Genomic DNA, 19,771 nt, shown 5'->3' on the forward strand with positions numbered 1-19,771 from the left:
CGACCACTAGGCACCGGGAACAGTGCTCGGCAGTTGGCGTGGATGCAAGTGTGGCCTTGCTGGCTGTAATGGGCCATGCCAACACAATGGTGGCTCCCAGTGGATTCGGGGCAACTGCCGTCGGGCAGGAGGGCCGGCCCGGCCACGGCTAGGTTGTGCCTAGCACTGCGTGAGTGGACAGGGTTGGTAATGCCCGAGGGACCTAGGGCCAAGGGACATTAAGCCTCCGGGGCCACGTCCTTGTGAGCATCAAGCGGGACCTGGGGCGGAGCGCCAAGCACCTACGGGCCTGGAGGATCCCGCCTGACCTGAGCTGCGAGGTCGCCCTTGACTATGCAACCCCTGGGTCCCTGAGGCCTCCTGTCGCCAGCCTGGGCGGGCGGCAGGGCCTTGCTGAAGAGGGCTGACCGCCGAGCAGGGAGCAAGTCGCCAGCACCAGCGAAGCAAAGCCTCAAGAGGCACCCCGTGGCCCCGGCTGCCCTCTAAGGCCATACCACCCTGAACGTGCCCCATCTCGTCTGATCGCGGAAGCTAAGCAGGGTCGGGCCTGGTTAGTACTTGGATGGGAGACCGCCTGGGAATACCGGGTGCTGTAGGCTTTTTGCCTCCCGCTCCGCCTTCTCCTTTAGTCGCCCGCCGCCTCCGCCGCCGCCCCCGCCCCCGCCGAGCAGCGCTGCAGGCCCCACCTCCTCCGGCCCCTCCCACCACAGCGCGCCAGAGGGGGCGCTCCGCGCCGGCCTGGCCGGCCAGGCGGCCAGAAGGCGGCCCTGGAAGGCAGCCGCCACCCCAGCCGCTCCCGTGGTGGCTGGCCCGGACCCAGACTCCGCCGCAGGCCGGGGTGCCGTCCGTGCGGCCCACGAAGCCCTCGACCTGCACTTGGCCGCCCCCACCGGAGCCCAGCCGCGCCGCAGCCCCCTGTCTGCCCGTGTGTATCTCCACAGCTCCCTCCGGAAAAAGCCCACCCTCCGCCGTTTCGCCACGGCCGGGGGCGGGAGCGGGGGCGGGGGCTGGGACCGGTTCGCTGGGCTGGCTAGACACCAGGCGCCGGGTCCTGTGCTCGGCGGGTGGCGTGGGGGCAAGGGTGGCCTTGCTGGGGCTAAGGGGCCGTGCCGGCTCAATGGTGGCTCCCAGTGGGTTAAGGGCCGACTGCCGTCGGGCAGGAGGGCCGGCCAGGCCGTGGCTGGGCTGCGCCTAGCACTGTGTGGATTGACAGGGTGGGGAATGCACAAGGGACCGAGGGCCACAGGCCCTTAAGCCTCCGGGGCCAAGTCCTGTGAGCGTTGAGCGGCTCTGGGGCGGAGGGCCAAGCGCCTACAGGCCTGGAGGGTCCCGCCTGACCTGAGCTGCGAAGTCGCCCACAACTCCACCACCCCCGGGCCCTCGAGGCCTCCTGTCGCTTGCCTGGGCGGACGGCAGGGCCGCGCCGGAGAGGGTTGGCTGCCGGGCTGGCGGTGAGTCGCCAGCACCAGCGAAGCTAAGCCTCAAGAGGCACACCGTGGCCCCCGCTGCATTCTACGGCCACACCTCCCTGAACGCACCACACCTCGTCTGATCTCGGAAGCTAATCAGGGTCTGGCCTGTTTCGTACCTGGATGGGAGACCACATGGGAATACCGAGTGCTGTAGGCTTTTTTGCCTCCCGCTCCGCCTTGACATTTAGTGGCCCGCGGCCGAGGCCGCCTCCGCCCCCGCTGAGCACCGCTGCAGGCCTCACCTCCTCACGTCCCTCCCAACACAGCGCGCCGGAGGGATCGCTCCCCGCCGAGCTGGCTGGACATGCGGCCAGAATGCGGCCCTGGAAGGCAGCCGCCACCCCAGCCGCTCCCGTGGTGGCTGGCCCGGACCCAGACTCCGCCGCAGGCCGGGGTGCCGTCCGTGCGGCCCGCGAGGCCCTCGACCTGCACTTGGCCGCCCCCACCGGAGCCCAGCCGCGCCGCAGCCCCCTGTCTGCCCGTGTGTCTCTCCACAGCTCCCTCCGGAAAAAGCCCCCCCCTCCGCCGTTTCGCCACGGCCGGGGGCGGGAGCGGGGGCGGGGGCCGGGGCCGCTTCTCCGGGCCTGCCGGCCACCAGGGCCGGGGTCCTGTGCTCGGCGGGCGGCGTGGGGGCAAGGGGGGGCCTTGCTGGGGCTAAGGGGCCGTGCCCACTCCATGGTGGCTCCCAGTGGCTTCGGGCCAGCTGCTGCCCGGCCGGAGGGCCGGCCCGGCCGTGGCCGGGCTGCGCCTAACTCCGCGTGGGCGGGCAGGGGGGGATGCCCAAGGGACCGCGGCCGCCGGGCCCTGAAGCCTCCGGGGCCGCGTCCCTGTGAGCGTCGAGCGGGATCTGCGGCGGGGCGCCAAGCGCCGACGGGCCTGGAGCGTCCCGCCCGCCCTGGGCTGCGAGGTGGCCCACCACTCCGCCACCCCCGGGTCCCCGAGGCCTCCTGTCGCCTGCCTGGGCGGGCGGCAGGGCCCTGCCGGAGAGGGCTGGCCGCCGGCATGGCGGTAAGGCGCAGGCGCCAGCGAAGCTGGGCCTCAAGAGGCACCGCGCGGGCCCCTCCTGCGTCTACGGCCATACCACCCTGAACGCGCCCGATCTCGTCTGATCTCGGAAGCTAAGCAGGGTCGGGCCTGGTTAGTACTTGGATGGGAGACCGCCTGGGAATACCGGGTGCTGTAGGCTTTTTGCCTCCCGCTCCGCCTTCTCCTTTAGTCGCCCGCCGCCTCCGCCCCCGCCCCCGCCCCCGCCCCCGCCGGGCACCGCTGCAGGCCCCACCTCCTCCGGCCCCTCCCACCACAGCGCGCCAGAGGGGGCGCTCTCCGCCTGCCTGGCCGGCCAGGCGGCCAGAAGGCGGCCCTGGAAGGCAGCCGCATCCCAGCCGCTCCCGGGGTGGCTGGCCTGAACCCAGACTCCGCCTCAGGCCCGGGTGCCGGCCGTGCGGCCCGCGAGCCCCTTGACCTGCACCTGGCCGCCCCCACTAGCGCCCAGCCCCGGCGCAGCCACCTATCTGCCGGTGTGTCTCTCCACAGCTCCCTCCGGAAAAAGCCCCCCCTCCGCCGTTTCGCCACGGCCGAGTGCGGGAGCGGGGTCGTGGGCCAGGACTCGTTCTCCGAACCGGCCGACCACTAGGCACCGGGAACAGTGCTCGGCAGTTGGCGTGGATGCAAGTGTGGCCTTGCTGGCTGTAATGGGCCATGCCAACACAATGGTGGCTCCCAGTGGATTCGGGGCAACTGCCGTCGGGCAGGAGGGCCGGCCCGGCCACGGCTAGGTTGTGCCTAGCACTGCGTGAGTGGACAGGGTTGGTAATGCCCGAGGGACCTAGGGCCAAGGGACATTAAGCCTCCGGGGCCACGTCCTTGTGAGCATCAAGCGGGACCTGGGGCGGAGCGCCAAGCACCTACGGGCCTGGAGGATCCCGCCTGACCTGAGCTGCGAGGTCGCCCTTGACTATGCAACCCCTGGGTCCCTGAGGCCTCCTGTCGCCAGCCTGGGCGGGCGGCAGGGCCTTGCTGAAGAGGGCTGACCGCCGAGCAGGGAGCAAGTCGCCAGCACCAGCGAAGCAAAGCCTCAAGAGGCACCCCGTGGCCCCGGCTGCCCTCTAAGGCCATACCACCCTGAACGTGCCCCATCTCGTCTGATCGCGGAAGCTAAGCAGGGTCGGGCCTGGTTAGTACTTGGATGGGAGACCGCCTGGGAATACCGGGTGCTGTAGGCTTTTTGCCTCCCGCTCCGCCTTCTCCTTTAGTCGCCCGCCGCCTCCGCCGCCGCCCCCGCCCCCGCCGAGCAGCGCTGCAGGCCCCACCTCCTCCGGCCCCTCCCACCACAGCGCGCCAGAGGGGGCGCTCCGCGCCGGCCTGGCCGGCCAGGCGGCCAGAAGGCGGCCCTGGAAGGCAGCCGCCACCCCAGCCGCTCCCGTGGTGGCTGGCCCGGACCCAGACTCCGCCGCAGGCCGGGGTGCCGTCCGTGCGGCCCACGAAGCCCTCGACCTGCACTTGGCCGCCCCCACCGGAGCCCAGCCGCGCCGCAGCCCCCTGTCTGCCCGTGTGTATCTCCACAGCTCCCTCCGGAAAAAGCCCACCCTCCGCCGTTTCGCCACGGCCGGGGGCGGGAGCGGGGGCGGGGGCTGGGACCGGTTCGCTGGGCTGGCTAGACACCAGGCGCCGGGTCCTGTGCTCGGCGGGTGGCGTGGGGGCAAGGGTGGCCTTGCTGGGGCTAAGGGGCCGTGCCGGCTCAATGGTGGCTCCCAGTGGGTTAAGGGCCGACTGCCGTCGGGCAGGAGGGCCGGCCAGGCCGTGGCTGGGCTGCGCCTAGCACTGTGTGGATTGACAGGGTGGGGAATGCACAAGGGACCGAGGGCCACAGGCCCTTAAGCCTCCGGGGCCAAGTCCTGTGAGCGTTGAGCGGCTCTGGGGCGGAGGGCCAAGCGCCTACAGGCCTGGAGGGTCCCGCCTGACCTGAGCTGCGAAGTCGCCCACAACTCCACCACCCCCGGGCCCTCGAGGCCTCCTGTCGCTTGCCTGGGCGGACGGCAGGGCCGCGCCGGAGAGGGTTGGCTGCCGGGCTGGCGGTGAGTCGCCAGCACCAGCGAAGCTAAGCCTCAAGAGGCACACCGTGGCCCCCGCTGCATTCTACGGCCACACCTCCCTGAACGCACCACACCTCGTCTGATCTCGGAAGCTAATCAGGGTCTGGCCTGTTTCGTACCTGGATGGGAGACCACATGGGAATACCGAGTGCTGTAGGCTTTTTTGCCTCCCGCTCCGCCTTGACATTTAGTGGCCCGCGGCCGAGGCCGCCTCCGCCCCCGCTGAGCACCGCTGCAGGCCTCACCTCCTCACGTCCCTCCCAACACAGCGCGCCGGAGGGATCGCTCCCCGCCGAGCTGGCTGGACATGCGGCCAGAATGCGGCCCTGGAAGGCAGCCGCCACCCCAGCCGCTCCCGTGGTGGCTGGCCCGGACCCAGACTCCGCCGCAGGCCGGGGTGCCGTCCGTGCGGCCCGCGAGGCCCTCGACCTGCACTTGGCCGCCCCCACCGGAGCCCAGCCGCGCCGCAGCCCCCTGTCTGCCCGTGTGTCTCTCCACAGCTCCCTCCGGAAAAAGCCCCCCCCTCCGCCGTTTCGCCACGGCCGGGGGCGGGAGCGGGGGCGGGGGCCGGGGCCGCTTCTCCGGGCCTGCCGGCCACCAGGGCCGGGGTCCTGTGCTCGGCGGGCGGCGTGGGGGCAAGGGGGGGCCTTGCTGGGGCTAAGGGGCCGTGCCCACTCCATGGTGGCTCCCAGTGGCTTCGGGCCAGCTGCTGCCCGGCCGGAGGGCCGGCCCGGCCGTGGCCGGGCTGCGCCTAACTCCGCGTGGGCGGGCAGGGGGGGATGCCCAAGGGACCGCGGCCGCCGGGCCCTGAAGCCTCCGGGGCCGCGTCCCTGTGAGCGTCGAGCGGGATCTGCGGCGGGGCGCCAAGCGCCGACGGGCCTGGAGCGTCCCGCCCGCCCTGGGCTGCGAGGTGGCCCACCACTCCGCCACCCCCGGGTCCCCGAGGCCTCCTGTCGCCTGCCTGGGCGGGCGGCAGGGCCCTGCCGGAGAGGGCTGGCCGCCGGCATGGCGGTAAGGCGCAGGCGCCAGCGAAGCTGGGCCTCAAGAGGCACCGCGCGGGCCCCTCCTGCGTCTACGGCCATACCACCCTGAACGCGCCCGATCTCGTCTGATCTCGGAAGCTAAGCAGGGTCGGGCCTGGTTAGTACTTGGATGGGAGACCGCCTGGGAATACCGGGTGCTGTAGGCTTTTTGCCTCCCGCTCCGCCTTCTCCTTTAGTCGCCCGCCGCCTCCGCCCCCGCCCCCGCCCCCGCCCCCGCCGGGCACCGCTGCAGGCCCCACCTCCTCCGGCCCCTCCCACCACAGCGCGCCAGAGGGGGCGCTCTCCGCCTGCCTGGCCGGCCAGGCGGCCAGAAGGCGGCCCTGGAAGGCAGCCGCATCCCAGCCGCTCCCGGGGTGGCTGGCCTGAACCCAGACTCCGCCTCAGGCCCGGGTGCCGGCCGTGCGGCCCGCGAGCCCCTTGACCTGCACCTGGCCGCCCCCACTAGCGCCCAGCCCCGGCGCAGCCACCTATCTGCCGGTGTGTCTCTCCACAGCTCCCTCCGGAAAAAGCCCCCCCTCCGCCGTTTCGCCACGGCCGAGTGCGGGAGCGGGGTCGTGGGCCAGGACTCGTTCTCCGAACCGGCCGACCACTAGGCACCGGGAACAGTGCTCGGCAGTTGGCGTGGATGCAAGTGTGGCCTTGCTGGCTGTAATGGGCCATGCCAACACAATGGTGGCTCCCAGTGGATTCGGGGCAACTGCCGTCGGGCAGGAGGGCCGGCCCGGCCACGGCTAGGTTGTGCCTAGCACTGCGTGAGTGGACAGGGTTGGTAATGCCCGAGGGACCTAGGGCCAAGGGACATTAAGCCTCCGGGGCCACGTCCTTGTGAGCATCAAGCGGGACCTGGGGCGGAGCGCCAAGCACCTACGGGCCTGGAGGATCCCGCCTGACCTGAGCTGCGAGGTCGCCCTTGACTATGCAACCCCTGGGTCCCTGAGGCCTCCTGTCGCCAGCCTGGACGGGCGGCAGGGCCTTGCTGAAGAGGGCTGACCGCCGAGCAGGGAGCAAGTCGCCAGCACCAGCGAAGCAAAGCCTCAAGAGGCACCCCGTGGCCCCGGCTGCCCTCTAAGGCCATACCACCCTGAACGCGCCCCATCTCGTCTGATCTCGGAAGCTAAGCAGGGTCGGGCCTGGTTAGTACTTGGATGGGAGACCGCCTGGGAATACCGGGTGCTGTAGGCTTCTTGCCTCCCGCTCCGCCTTCTCCTTTAGTCGCCCGCCGCCTCCGCCCCCGCCCCCGCCCCCGCCGGGCAGCGCTGCAGGCCCCACCTCCTCCGGCCCCTCCCACCACAGCGCGCCAGAGGGGGCGCTCCGCGCCGGCCTGGCCGGCCAGGCGGCCAGAAGGCGGCCCTGGAAGGCAGCCGCCACCCCAGCCGCTCCCGTGGTGGCTGGCCCGGACCCAGACTCCGCCGCAGGCCGGGGTGCCGTCCGTGCGGCCCACGAAGCCCTCGACCTGCACTTGGCCGCCCCCACCGGAGCCCAGCCGCGCCGCAGCCCCCTGTCTGCCCGTGTGTATCTCCACAGCTCCCTCCGGAAAAAGCCCACGCTCCGCCGTTTCGCCACGGCCGGGGGCGGGAGCGGGGGCGGGGGCTGGGACCGGTTCGCTGGGCTGGCTAGACACCAGGCGCCGGGTCCTGTGCTCGGCGGGTGGCGTGGGGGCAAGGGTGGCCTTGCTGGGGCTAAGGGGCCGTGCCGGCTCAATGGTGGCTCCCAGTGGGTTAAGGGCCGACTGCCGTCGGGCAGGAGGGCCGGCCAGGCCGTGGCTGGGCTGCGCCTAGCACTGTGTGGATTGACAGGGTGGGGAATGCACAAGGGACCGAGGGCCACAGGCCCTTAAGCCTCCGGGGCCAAGTCCTGTGAGCGTTGAGCGGCTCTGGGGCGGAGGGCCAAGCGCCTACAGGCCTGGAGGGTCCCGCCTGACCTGAGCTGCGAAGTCGCCCACAACTCCACCACCCCCGGGCCCTCGAGGCCTCCTGTCGCTTGCCTGGGCGGACGGCAGGGCCGCGCCGGAGAGGGTTGGCTGCCGGGCTGGCGGTGAGTCGCCAGCACCAGCGAAGCTAAGCCTCAAGAGGCACACCGTGGCCCCCGCTGCATTCTACGGCCACACCTCCCTGAACGCACCACACCTCGTCTGATCTCGGAAGCTAATCAGGGTCTGGCCTGTTTCGTACCTGGATGGGAGACCACATGGGAATACCGAGTGCTGTAGGCTTTTTTGCCTCCCGCTCCGCCTTGACATTTAGTGGCCCGCGGCCGAGGCCGCCTCCGCCCCCGCTGAGCACCGCTGCAGGCCTCACCTCCTCACGTCCCTCCCAACACAGCGCGCCGGAGGGATCGCTCCCCGCCGAGCTGGCTGGACATGCGGCCAGAATGCGGCCCTGGAAGGCAGCCGCCACCCCAGCCGCTCCCGTGGTGGCTGGCCCGGACCCAGACTCCGCCGCAGGCCGGGGTGCCGTCCGTGCGGCCCGCGAGGCCCTCGACCTGCACTTGGCCGCCCCCACCGGAGCCCAGCCGCGCCGCAGCCCCCTGTCTGCCCGTGTGTCTCTCCACAGCTCCCTCCGGAAAAAGCCCCCCCCTCCGCCGTTTCGCCACGGCCGGGGGCGGGAGCGGGGGCGGGGGCCGGGGCCGCTTCTCCGGGCCTGCCGGCCACCAGGGCCGGGGTCCTGTGCTCGGCGGGCGGCGTGGGGGCAAGGGGGGGCCTTGCTGGGGCTAAGGGGCCGTGCCCACTCCATGGTGGCTCCCAGTGGCTTCGGGCCAGCTGCTGCCCGGCCGGAGGGCCGGCCCGGCCGTGGCCGGGCTGCGCCTAACTCCGCGTGGGCGGGCAGGGGGGGATGCCCAAGGGACCGCGGCCGCCGGGCCCTGAAGCCTCCGGGGCCGCGTCCCTGTGAGCGTCGAGCGGGATCTGCGGCGGGGCGCCAAGCGCCGACGGGCCTGGAGCGTCCCGCCCGCCCTGGGCTGCGAGGTGGCCCACCACTCCGCCACCCCCGGGTCCCCGAGGCCTCCTGTCGCCTGCCTGGGCGGGCGGCAGGGCCCTGCCGGAGAGGGCTGGCCGCCGGCATGGCGGTAAGGCGCAGGCGCCAGCGAAGCTGGGCCTCAAGAGGCACCGCGCGGGCCCCTCCTGCGTCTACGGCCATACCACCCTGAACGCGCCCGATCTCGTCTGATCTCGGAAGCTAAGCAGGGTCGGGCCTGGTTAGTACTTGGATGGGAGACCGCCTGGGAATACCGGGTGCTGTAGGCTTTTTGCCTCCCGCTCCGCCTTCTCCTTTAGTCGCCCGCCGCCTCCGCCCCCGCCCCCGACCCCGCCCCCGCCGGGCACCGCTGCAGGCCCCACCTCCTCCGGCCCCTCCCACCACAGCGCGCCAGAGGGGGCGCTCTCCGCCTGCCTGGCCGGCCAGGCGGCCAGAAGGCGGCCCTGGAAGGCAGCCGCATCCCAGCCGCTCCCGGGGTGGCTGGCCTGAACCCAGACTCCGCCTCAGGCCCGGGTGCCGGCCGTGCGGCCCGCGAGCCCCTTGACCTGCACCTGGCCGCCCCCACTAGCGCCCAGCCCCGGCGCAGCCACCTATCTGCCGGTGTGTCTCTCCACAGCTCCCTCCGGAAAAAGCCCCCCCTCCGCCGTTTCGCCACGGCCGAGTGCGGGAGCGGGGTCGTGGGCCAGGACTCGTTCTCCGAACCGGCCGACCACTAGGCACCGGGAACAGTGCTCGGCAGTTGGCGTGGATGCAAGTGTGGCCTTGCTGGCTGTAATGGGCCATGCCAACACAATGGTGGCTCCCAGTGGATTCGGGGCAACTGCCGTCGGGCAGGAGGGCCGGCCCGGCCACGGCTAGGTTGTGCCTAGCACTGCGTGAGTGGACAGGGTTGGTAATGCCCGAGGGACCTAGGGCCAAGGGACATTAAGCCTCCGGGGCCACGTCCTTGTGAGCATCAAGCGGGACCTGGGGCGGAGCGCCAAGCACCTACGGGCCTGGAGGATCCCGCCTGACCTGAGCTGCGAGGTCGCCCTTGACTATGCAACCCCTGGGTCCCTGAGGCCTCCTGTCGCCAGCCTGGGCGGGCGGCAGGGCCTTGCTGAAGAGGGCTGACCGCCGAGCAGGGAGCAAGTCGCCAGCACCAGCGAAGCAAAGCCTCAAGAGGCACCCCGTGGCCCCGGCTGCCCTCTAAGGCCATACCACCCTGAACGTGCCCCATCTCGTCTGATCGCGGAAGCTAAGCAGGGTCGGGCCTGGTTAGTACTTGGATGGGAGACCGCCTGGGAATACCGGGTGCTGTAGGCTTTTTGCCTCCCGCTCCGCCTTCTCCTTTAGTCGCCCGCCGCCTCCGCCGCCGCCCCCGCCCCCGCCGGGCAGCGCTGCAGGCCCCACCTCCTCCGGCCCCTCCCACCACAGCGCGCCAGAGGGGGCGCTCCGCGCCGGCCTGGCCGGCCAGGCGGCCAGAAGGCGGCCCTGGAAGGCAGCCGCCACCCCAGCCGCTCCCGTGGTGGCTGGCCCGGACCCAGACTCCGCCGCAGGCCGGGGTGCCGTCCGTGCGGCCCACGAAGCCCTCGACCTGCACTTGGCCGCCCCCACCGGAGCCCAGCCGCGCCGCAGCCCCCTGTCTGCCCGTGTGTATCTCCACAGCTCCCTCCGGAAAAAGCCCACCCTCCGCCGTTTCGCCACGGCCGGGGGCGGGAGCGGGAGCGGGGGCGGGGGCTGGGACCGGTTCGCTGGGCTGGCTAGACACCAGGCGCCGGGTCCTGTGCTCGGCGGGTGGCGTGGGGGCAAGGGTGGCCTTGCTGGGGCTAAGGGGCCGTGCCGGCTCAATGGTGGCTCCCAGTGGGTTAAGGGCCGACTGCCGTCGGGCAGGAGGGCCGGCCAGGCCGTGGCTGGGCTGCGCCTAGCACTGTGTGGATTGACAGGGTGGGGAATGCACAAGGGACCGAGGGCCACAGGCCCTTAAGCCTCCGGGGCCAAGTCCTGTGAGCGTTGAGCGGCTCTGGGGCGGAGGGCCAAGCGCCTACAGGCCTGGAGGGTCCCGCCTGACCTGAGCTGCGAAGTCGCCCACAACTCCACCACCCCCGGGCCCTCGAGGCCTCCTGTCGCTTGCCTGGGCGGACGGCAGGGCCGCGCCGGAGAGGGTTGGCTGCCGGGCTGGCGGTGAGTCGCCAGCACCAGCGAAGCTAAGCCTCAAGAGGCACACCGTGGCCCCCGCTGCATTCTACGGCCACACCTCCCTGAACGCACCACACCTCGTCTGATCTCGGAAGCTAATCAGGGTCTGGCCTGTTTCGTACCTGGATGGGAGACCACATGGGAATACCGAGTGCTGTAGGCTTTTTTGCCTCCCGCTCCGCCTTGACATTTAGTGGCCCGCGGCCGAGGCCGCCTCCGCCCCCGCTGAGCACCGCTGCAGGCCTCACCTCCTCACGTCCCTCCCAACACAGCGCGCCGGAGGGATCGCTCCCCGCCGAGCTGGCTGGACATGCGGCCAGAATGCGGCCCTGGAAGGCAGCCGCCACCCCAGCCGCTCCCGTGGTGGCTGGCCCGGACCCAGACTCCGCCGCAGGCCGGGGTGCCGTCCGTGCGGCCCGCGAGGCCCTCGACCTGCACTTGGCCGCCCCCACCGGAGCCCAGCCGCGCCGCAGCCCCCTGTCTGCCCGTGTGTCTCTCCACAGCTCCCTCCGGAAAAAGCCCCCCCCTCCGCCGTTTCGCCACGGCCGGGGGCGGGAGCGGGGGCGGGGGCCGGGGCCGCTTCTCCGGGCCTGCCGGCCACCAGGGCCGGGGTCCTGTGCTCGGCGGGCGGCGTGGGGGCAAGGGGGGGCCTTGCTGGGGCTAAGGGGCCGTGCCCACTCCATGGTGGCTCCCAGTGGCTTCGGGCCAGCTGCTGCCCGGCCGGAGGGCCGGCCCGGCCGTGGCCGGGCTGCGCCTAACTCCGCGTGGGCGGGCAGGGGGGGATGCCCAAGGGACCGCGGCCGCCGGGCCCTGAAGCCTCCGGGGCCGCGTCCCTGTGAGCGTCGAGCGGGATCTGCGGCGGGGCGCCAAGCGCCGACGGGCCTGGAGCGTCCCGCCCGCCCTGGGCTGCGAGGTGGCCCACCACTCCGCCACCCCCGGGTCCCCGAGGCCTCCTGTCGCCTGCCTGGGCGGGCGGCAGGGCCCTGCCGGAGAGGGCTGGCCGCCGGCATGGCGGTAAGGCGCAGGCGCCAGCGAAGCTGGGCCTCAAGAGGCACCGCGCGGGCCCCTCCTGCGTCTACGGCCATACCACCCTGAACGCGCCCGATCTCGTCTGATCTCGGAAGCTAAGCAGGGTCGGGCCTGGTTAGTACTTGGATGGGAGACCGCCTGGGAATACCGGGTGCTGTAGGCTTTTTGCCTCCCGCTCCGCCTTCTCCTTTAGTCGCCCGCCGCCTCCGCCCCCGCCCCCGACCCCGCCCCCGCCGGGCACCGCTGCAGGCCCCACCTCCTCCGGCCCCTCCCACCACAGCGCGCCAGAGGGGGCGCTCTCCGCCTGCCTGGCCGGCCAGGCGGCCAGAAGGCGGCCCTGGAAGGCAGCCGCATCCCAGCCGCTCCCGGGGTGGCTGGCCTGAACCCAGACTCCGCCTCAGGCCCGGGTGCCGGCCGTGCGGCCCGCGAGCCCCTTGACCTGCACCTGGCCGCCCCCACTAGCGCCCAGCCCCGGCGCAGCCACCTATCTGCCGGTGTGTCTCTCCACAGCTCCCTCCGGAAAAAGCCCCCCCTCCGCCGTTTCGCCACGGCCGAGTGCGGGAGCGGGGTCGTGGGCCAGGACTCGTTCTCCGAACCGGCCGACCACTAGGCACCGGGAACAGTGCTCGGCAGTTGGCGTGGATGCAAGTGTGGCCTTGCTGGCTGTAATGGGCCATGCCAACACAATGGTGGCTCCCAGTGGATTCGGGGCAACTGCCGTCGGGCAGGAGGGCCGGCCCGGCCACGGCTAGGTTGTGCCTAGCACTGCGTGAGTGGACAGGGTTGGTAATGCCCGAGGGACCTAGGGCCAAGGGACATTAAGCCTCCGGGGCCACGTCCTTGTGAGCATCAAGCGGGACCTGGGGCGGAGCGCCAAGCACCTACGGGCCTGGAGGATCCCGCCTGACCTGAGCTGCGAGGTCGCCCTTGACTATGCAACCCCTGGGTCCCTGAGGCCTCCTGTCGCCAGCCTGGGCGGGCGGCAGGGCCTTGCTGAAGAGGGCTGACCGCCGAGCAGGGAGCAAGTCGCCAGCACCAGCGAAGCAAAGCCTCAAGAGGCACCCCGTGGCCCCGGCTGCCCTCTAAGGCCATACCACCCTGAACGTGCCCCATCTCGTCTGATCGCGGAAGCTAAGCAGGGTCGGGCCTGGTTAGTACTTGGATGGGAGACCGCCTGGGAATACCGGGTGCTGTAGGCTTTTTGCCTCCCGCTCCGCCTTCTCCTTTAGTCGCCCGCCGCCTCCGCCGCCGCCCCCGCCCCCGCCGGGCAGCGCTGCAGGCCCCACCTCCTCCGGCCCCTCCCACCACAGCGCGCCAGAGGGGGCGCTCCGCGCCGGCCTGGCCGGCCAGGCGGCCAGAAGGCGGCCCTGGAAGGCAGCCGCCACCCCAGCCGCTCCCGTGGTGGCTGGCCCGGACCCAGACTCCGCCGCAGGCCGGGGTGCCGTCCGTGCGGCCCACGAAGCCCTCGACCTGCACTTGGCCGCCCCCACCGGAGCCCAGCCGCGCCGCAGCCCCCTGTCTGCCCGTGTGTATCTCCACAGCTCCCTCCGGAAAAAGCCCACCCTCCGCCGTTTCGCCACGGCCGGGGGCGGGAGCGGGGGCGGGGGCTGGGACCGGTTCGCTGGGCTGGCTAGACACCAGGCGCCGGGTCCTGTGCTCGGCGGGTGGCGTGGGGGCAAGGGTGGCCTTGCTGGGGCTAAGGGGCCGTGCCGGCTCAATGGTGGCTCCCAGTGGGTTAAGGGCCGACTGCCGTCGGGCAGGAGGGCCGGCCAGGCCGTGGCTGGGCTGCGCCTAGCACTGTGTGGATTGACAGGGTGGGGAATGCACAAGGGACCGAGGGCCACAGGCCCTTAAGCCTCCGGGGCCAAGTCCTGTGAGCGTTGAGCGGCTCTGGGGCGGAGGGCCAAGCGCCTACAGGCCTGGAGGGTCCCGCCTGACCTGAGCTGCGAAGTCGCCCACAACTCCACCACCCCCGGGCCCTCGAGGCCTCCTGTCGCTTGCCTGGGCGGACGGCAGGGCCGCGCCGGAGAGGGTTGGCTGCCGGGCTGGCGGTGAGTCGCCAGCACCAGCGAAGCTAAGCCTCAAGAGGCACACCGTGGCCCCCGCTGCATTCTACGGCCACACCTCCCTGAACGCACCACACCTCGTCTGATCTCGGAAGCTAATCAGGGTCTGGCCTGTTTCGTACCTGGATGGGAGACCACATGGGAATACCGAGTGCTGTAGGCTTTTTTGCCTCCCGCTCCGCCTTGACATTTAGTGGCCCGCGGCCGAGGCCGCCTCCGCCCCCGCTGAGCACCGCTGCAGGCCTCACCTCCTCACGTCCCTCCCAACACAGCGCGCCGGAGGGATCGCTCCCCGCCGAGCTGGCTGGACATGCGGCCAGAATGCGGCCCTGGAAGGCAGCCGCCACCCCAGCCGCTCCCGTGGTGGCTGGCCCGGACCCAGACTCCGCCGCAGGCCGGGGTGCCGTCCGTGCGGCCCGCGAGGCCCTCGACCTGCACTTGGCCGCCCCCACCGGAGCCCAGCCGCGCCGCAGCCCCCTGTCTGCCCGTGTGTCTCTCCACAGCTCCCTCCGGAAAAAGCCCCCCCCTCCGCCGTTTCGCCACGGCCGGGGGCGGGAGCGGGGGCGGGGGCCGGGGCCGCTTCTCCGGGCCTGCCGGCCACCAGGGCCGGGGTCCTGTGCTCGGCGGGCGGCGTGGGGGCAAGGGGGGGCCTTGCTGGGGCTAAGGGGCCGTGCCCACTCCATGGTGGCTCCCAGTGGCTTCGGGCCAGCTGCTGCCCGGCCGGAGGGCCGGCCCGGCCGTGGCCGGGCTGCGCCTAACTCCGCGTGGGCGGGCAGGGGGGGATGCCCAAGGGACCGCGGCCGCCGGGCCCTGAAGCCTCCGGGGCCGCGTCCCTGTGAGCGTCGAGCGGGATCTGCGGCGGGGCGCCAAGCGCCGACGGGCCTGGAGCGTCCCGCCCGCCCTGGGCTGCGAGGTGGCCCACCACTCCGCCACCCCCGGGTCCCCGAGGCCTCCTGTCGCCTGCCTGGGCGGGCGGCAGGGCCCTGCCGGAGAGGGCTGGCCGCCGGCATGGCGGTAAGGCGCAGGCGCCAGCGAAGCTGGGCCTCAAGAGGCACCGCGCGGGCCCCTCCTGCGTCTACGGCCATACCACCCTGAACGCGCCCGATCTCGTCTGATCTCGGAAGCTAAGCAGGGTCGGGCCTGGTTAGTACTTGGATGGGAGACCGCCTGGGAATACCGGGTGCTGTAGGCTTTTTGCCTCCCGCTCCGCCTTCTCCTTTAGTCGCCCGCCGCCTCCGCCCCCGCCCCCGACCCCGCCCCCGCCGGGCACCGCTGCAGGCCCCACCTCCTCCGGCCCCTCCCACCACAGCGCGCCAGAGGGGGCGCTCTCCGCCTGCCTGGCCGGCCAGGCGGCCAGAAGGCGGCCCTGGAAGGCAGCCGCATCCCAGCCGCTCCCGGGGTGGCTGGCCTGAACCCAGACTCCGCCTCAGGCCCGGGTGCCGGCCGTGCGGCCCGCGAGCCCCTTGACCTGCACCTGGCCGCCCCCACTAGCGCCCAGCCCCGGCGCAGCCACCTATCTGCCGGTGTGTCTCTCCACAGCTCCCTCCGGAAAAAGCCCCCCCTCCGCCGTTTCGCCACGGCCGAGTGCGGGAGCGGGGTCGTGGGCCAGGACTCGTTCTCCGAACCGGCCGACCACTAGGCACCGGGAACAGTGCTCGGCAGTTGGCGTGGATGCAAGTGTGGCCTTGCTGGCTGTAATGGGCCATGCCAACACAATGGTGGCTCCCAGTGGATTCGGGGCAACTGCCGTCGGGCAGGAGGGCCGGCCCGGCCACGGCTAGGTTGTGCCTAGCACTGCGTGAGTGGACAGGGTTGGTAATGCCCGAGGGACCTAGGGCCAAGGGACATTAAGCCTCCGGGGCCACGTCCTTGTGAGCATCAAGCGGGACCTGGGGCGGAGCGCCAAGCACCTACGGGCCTGGAGGATCCCGCCTGACCTGAGCTGCGAGGTCGCCCTTGACTATGCAACCCCTGGGTCCCTGAGGCCTCCTGTCGCCAGCCTGGGCGGGCGGCAGGGCCTTGCTGAAGAGGGCTGACCGCCGAGCAGGGAGCAAGTCGCCAGCACCAGCGAAGCAAAGCCTCAAGAGGCACCCCGTGGCCCCGGCTGCCCTCTAAGGCCATACCACCCTGAACGTGCCCCATCTCGTCTGATCGCGGAAGCTAAGCAGGGTCGGGCCTGGTTAGTACTTGGATGGGAGACCGCCTGGGAATACCGGGTGCTGTAGGCTTTTTGCCTCCCGCTCCGCCTTCTCCTTTAGTCGCCCGCCGCCTCCGCCGCCGCCCCCGCCCCCGCCGGGCAGCGCTGCAGGCCCCACCTCCTCCGGCCCCTCCCACCACAGCGCGCCAGAGGGGGCGCTCCGCGCCGGCCTGGCCGGCCAGGCGGCCAGAAGGCGGCCCTGGAAGGCAGCCGCCACCCCAGCCGCTCCCGTGGTGGCTGGCCCGGACCCAGACTCCGCCGCAGGCCGGGGTGCCGTCCGTGCGGCCCACGAAGCCCTCGACCTGCACTTGGCCGCCCCCACCGGAGCCCAGCCGCGCCGCAGCCCCCTGTCTGCCCGTGTGTATCTCCACAGCTCCCTCCGGAAAAAGCCCACCCTCCGCCGTTTCGCCACGGCCGGGGGCGGGAGCGGGAGCGGGGGCGGGGGCTGGGACCGGTTCGCTGGGCTGGCTAGACACCAGGCGCCGGGTCCTGTGCTCGGCGGGTGGCGTGGGGGCAAGGGTGGCCTTGCTGGGGCTAAGGGGCCGTGCCGGCTCAATGGTGGCTCCCAGTGGGTTAAGGGCCGACTGCCGTCGGGCAGGAGGGCCGGCCAGGCCGTGGCTGGGCTGCGCCTAGCACTGTGTGGATTGACAGGGTGGGGAATGCACAAGGGACCGAGGGCCACAGGCCCTTAAGCCTCCGGGGCCAAGTCCTGTGAGCGTTGAGCGGCTCTGGGGCGGAGGGCCAAGCGCCTACAGGCCTGGAGGGTCCCGCCTGACCTGAGCTGCGAAGTCGCCCACAACTCCACCACCCCCGGGCCCTCGAGGCCTCCTGTCGCTTGCCTGGGCGGACGGCAGGGCCGCGCCGGAGAGGGTTGGCTGCCGGGCTGGCGGTGAGTCGCCAGCACCAGCGAAGCTAAGCCTCAAGAGGCACACCGTGGCCCCCGCTGCATTCTACGGCCACACCTCCCTGAACGCACCACACCTCGTCTGATCTCGGAAGCTAATCAGGGTCTGGCCTGTTTCGTACCTGGATGGGAGACCACATGGGAATACCGAGTGCTGTAGGCTTTTTTGCCTCCCGCTCCGCCTTGACATTTAGTGGCCCGCGGCCGAGGCCGCCTCCGCCCCCGCTGAGCACCGCTGCAGGCCTCACCTCCTCACGTCCCTCCCAACACAGCGCGCCGGAGGGATCGCTCCCCGCCGAGCTGGCTGGACATGCGGCCAGAATGCGGCCCTGGAAGGCAGCCGCCACCCCAGCCGCTCCCGTGGTGGCTGGCCCGGACCCAGACTCCGCCGCAGGCCGGGGTGCCGTCCGTGCGGCCCGCGAGGCCCTCGACCTGCACTTGGCCGCCCCCACCGGAGCCCAGCCGCGCCGCAGCCCCCTGTCTGCCCGTGTGTCTCTCCACAGCTCCCTCCGGAAAAAGCCCCCCCCTCCGCCGTTTCGCCACGGCCGGGGGCGGGAGCGGGGGCGGGGGCCGGGGCCGCTTCTCCGGGCCTGCCGGCCACCAGGGCCGGGGTCCTGTGCTCGGCGGGCGGCGTGGGGGCAAGGGGGGGCCTTGCTGGGGCTAAGGGGCCGTGCCCACTCCATGGTGGCTCCCAGTGGCTTCGGGCCAGCTGCTGCCCGGCCGGAGGGCCGGCCCGGCCGTGGCCGGGCTGCGCCTAACTCCGCGTGGGCGGGCAGGGGGGGATGCCCAAGGGACCGCGGCCGCCGGGCCCTGAAGCCTCCGGGGCCGCGTCCCTGTGAGCGTCGAGCGGGATCTGCGGCGGGGCGCCAAGCGCCGACGGGCCTGGAGCGTCCCGCCCGCCCTGGGCTGCGAGGTGGCCCACCACTCCGCCACCCCCGGGTCCCCGAGGCCTCCTGTCGCCTGCCTGGGCGGGCGGCAGGGCCCTGCCGGAGAGGGCTGGCCGCCGGCATGGCGGTAAGGCGCAGGCGCCAGCGAAGCTGGGCCTCAAGAGGCACCGCGCGGGCCCCTCCTGCGTCTACGGCCATACCACCCTGAACGCGCCCGATCTCGTCTGATCTCGGAAGCTAAGCAGGGTCGGGCCTGGTTAGTACTTGGATGGGAGACCGCCTGGGAATACCGGGTGCTGTAGGCTTTTTGCCTCCCGCTCCGCCTTCTCCTTTAGTCGCCCGCCGCCTCCGCCCCCGCCCCCGACCCCGCCCCCGCCGGGCACCGCTGCAGGCCCCACCTCCTCCGGCCCCTCCCACCACAGCGCGCCAGAGGGGGCGCTCTCCGCCTGCCTGGCCGGCCAGGCGGCCAGAAGGCGGCCCTGGAAGGCAGCCGCATCCCAGCCGCTCCCGGGGTGGCTGGCCTGAACCCAGACTCCGCCTCAGGCCCGGGTGCCGGCCGTGCGGCCCGCGAGCCCCTTGACCTGCACCTGGCCGCCCCCACTAGCGCCCAGCCCCGGCGCAGCCACCTATCTGCCGGTGTGTCTCTCCACAGCTCCCTCCGGAAAAAGCCCCCCCTCCGCCGTTTCGCCACGGCCGAGTGCGGGAGCGGGGTCGTGGGCCAGGACTCGTTCTCCGAACCGGCCGACCACTAGGCACCGGGAACAGTGCTCGGCAGTTGGCGTGGATGCAAGTGTGGCCTTGCTGGCTGTAATGGGCCATGCCAACACAATGGTGGCTCCCAGTGGATTCGGGGCAACTGCCGTCGGGCAGGAGGGCCGGCCCGGCCACGGCTAGGTTGTGCCTAGCACTGCGTGAGTGGACAGGGTTGGTAATGCCCGAGGGACCTAGGGCCAAGGGACATTAAGCCTCCGGGGCCACGTCCTTGTGAGCATCAAGCGGGACCTGGGGCGGAGCGCCAAGCACCTACGGGCCTGGAGGATCCCGCCTGACCTGAGCTGCGAGGTCGCCCTTGACTATGCAACCCCTGGGTCCCTGAGGCCTCCTGTCGCCAGCCTGGGCGGGCGGCAGGGCCTTGCTGAAGAGGGCTGACCGCCGAGCAGGGAGCAAGTCGCCAGCACCAGCGAAGCAAAGCCTCAAGAGGCACCCCGTGGCCCCGGCTGCCCTCTAAGGCCATACCACCCTGAACGTGCCCCATCTCGTCTGATCGCGGAAGCTAAGCAGGGTCGGGCCTGGTTAGTACTTGGATGGGAGACCGCCTGGGAATACCGGGTGCTGTAGGCTTTTTGCCTCCCGCTCCGCCTTCTCCTTTAGTCGCCCGCCGCCTCCGCCGCCGCCCCCGCCCCCGCCGGGCAGCGCTGCAGGCCCCACCTCCTCCGGCCCCTCCCACCACAGCGCGCCAGAGGGGGCGCTCCGCGCCGGCCTGGCCGGCCAGGCGGCCAGAAGGCGGCCCTGGAAGGCAGCCGCCACCCCAGCCGCTCCCGTGGTGGCTGGCCCGGACCCAGACTCCGCCGCAGGCCGGGGTGCCGTCCGTGCGGCCCACGAAGCCCTCGACCTGCACTTGGCCGCCCCCACCGGAGCCCAGCCGCGCCGCAGCCCCCTGTCTGCCCGTGTGTATCTCCACAGCTCCCTCCGGAAAAAGCCCACCCTCCGCCGTTTCGCCACGGCCGGGGGCGGGAGCGGGGGCGGGGGCTGGGACCGGTTCGCTGGGCTGGCTAGACACCAGGCGCCGGGTCCTGTGCTCGGCGGGTGGCGTGGGGGCAAGGGTGGCCTTGCTGGGGCTAAGGGGCCGTGCCGGCTCAATGGTGGCTCCCAGTGGGTTAAGGGCCGACTGCCGTCGGGCAGGAGGGCCGGCCAGGCCGTGGCTGGGCTGC

The 19,771-nt window shown here is 72.5% G+C and overlaps 7 non-coding genes and 12 pseudogenes across 7 annotated transcripts; all 19 read left to right on the plus strand.

Moving 5' to 3' along the window:
• The first annotated feature begins 480 nt into the window (after positions 1-480).
• LOC133105259 (5S ribosomal RNA) lies at positions 481-599 on the plus strand (annotated as a pseudogene).
• A 911-nt stretch (positions 600-1,510) lies between these two features.
• On the plus strand, positions 1,511-1,629 carry LOC133076696 (5S ribosomal RNA; annotated as a pseudogene).
• A 910-nt stretch (positions 1,630-2,539) lies between these two features.
• On the plus strand, positions 2,540-2,658 carry LOC133080999 (5S ribosomal RNA). The gene has a single exon (XR_009698680.1). It is a non-coding gene; the product is annotated as a 5S ribosomal RNA (ribosomal RNA).
• A 917-nt stretch (positions 2,659-3,575) lies between these two features.
• Positions 3,576-3,694, plus strand: LOC133105265 (5S ribosomal RNA; annotated as a pseudogene).
• A 911-nt stretch (positions 3,695-4,605) lies between these two features.
• On the plus strand, positions 4,606-4,724 carry LOC133076707 (5S ribosomal RNA; annotated as a pseudogene).
• A 910-nt stretch (positions 4,725-5,634) lies between these two features.
• LOC133081010 (5S ribosomal RNA) lies at positions 5,635-5,753 on the plus strand. Its single transcript, XR_009698690.1, has one exon. It is a non-coding gene; the product is annotated as a 5S ribosomal RNA (ribosomal RNA).
• Positions 5,754-6,670: 917 nt separating this feature from the next.
• LOC133104947 (5S ribosomal RNA) lies at positions 6,671-6,789 on the plus strand. Its single transcript, XR_009703780.1, has one exon. It is a non-coding gene; the product is annotated as a 5S ribosomal RNA (ribosomal RNA).
• A 911-nt stretch (positions 6,790-7,700) lies between these two features.
• On the plus strand, positions 7,701-7,819 carry LOC133076718 (5S ribosomal RNA; annotated as a pseudogene).
• A 910-nt stretch (positions 7,820-8,729) lies between these two features.
• On the plus strand, positions 8,730-8,848 carry LOC133081021 (5S ribosomal RNA). The gene has a single exon (XR_009698698.1). It is a non-coding gene; the product is annotated as a 5S ribosomal RNA (ribosomal RNA).
• Positions 8,849-9,765: 917 nt separating this feature from the next.
• LOC133105271 (5S ribosomal RNA) lies at positions 9,766-9,884 on the plus strand (annotated as a pseudogene).
• A 917-nt stretch (positions 9,885-10,801) lies between these two features.
• Positions 10,802-10,920, plus strand: LOC133076729 (5S ribosomal RNA; annotated as a pseudogene).
• A 910-nt stretch (positions 10,921-11,830) lies between these two features.
• Positions 11,831-11,949, plus strand: LOC133081032 (5S ribosomal RNA). Its single transcript, XR_009698708.1, has one exon. It is a non-coding gene; the product is annotated as a 5S ribosomal RNA (ribosomal RNA).
• Positions 11,950-12,866: 917 nt separating this feature from the next.
• Positions 12,867-12,985, plus strand: LOC133105276 (5S ribosomal RNA; annotated as a pseudogene).
• A 911-nt stretch (positions 12,986-13,896) lies between these two features.
• On the plus strand, positions 13,897-14,015 carry LOC133076740 (5S ribosomal RNA; annotated as a pseudogene).
• A 910-nt stretch (positions 14,016-14,925) lies between these two features.
• LOC133081043 (5S ribosomal RNA) lies at positions 14,926-15,044 on the plus strand. Its single transcript, XR_009698718.1, has one exon. It is a non-coding gene; the product is annotated as a 5S ribosomal RNA (ribosomal RNA).
• Positions 15,045-15,961: 917 nt separating this feature from the next.
• Positions 15,962-16,080, plus strand: LOC133105282 (5S ribosomal RNA; annotated as a pseudogene).
• Positions 16,081-16,997: 917 nt separating this feature from the next.
• Positions 16,998-17,116, plus strand: LOC133076745 (5S ribosomal RNA; annotated as a pseudogene).
• A 910-nt stretch (positions 17,117-18,026) lies between these two features.
• On the plus strand, positions 18,027-18,145 carry LOC133081054 (5S ribosomal RNA). Its single transcript, XR_009698728.1, has one exon. It is a non-coding gene; the product is annotated as a 5S ribosomal RNA (ribosomal RNA).
• A 917-nt stretch (positions 18,146-19,062) lies between these two features.
• LOC133105286 (5S ribosomal RNA) lies at positions 19,063-19,181 on the plus strand (annotated as a pseudogene).
• The last annotated feature ends 590 nt before the right edge of the window (positions 19,182-19,771 follow it).

Source organism: Eubalaena glacialis, chromosome 1 (genome assembly GCF_028564815.1).
Source record: "Eubalaena glacialis isolate mEubGla1 chromosome 1, mEubGla1.1.hap2.+ XY, whole genome shotgun sequence".
Lineage (NCBI taxonomy): Eukaryota > Metazoa > Chordata > Mammalia > Artiodactyla > Balaenidae > Eubalaena > Eubalaena glacialis.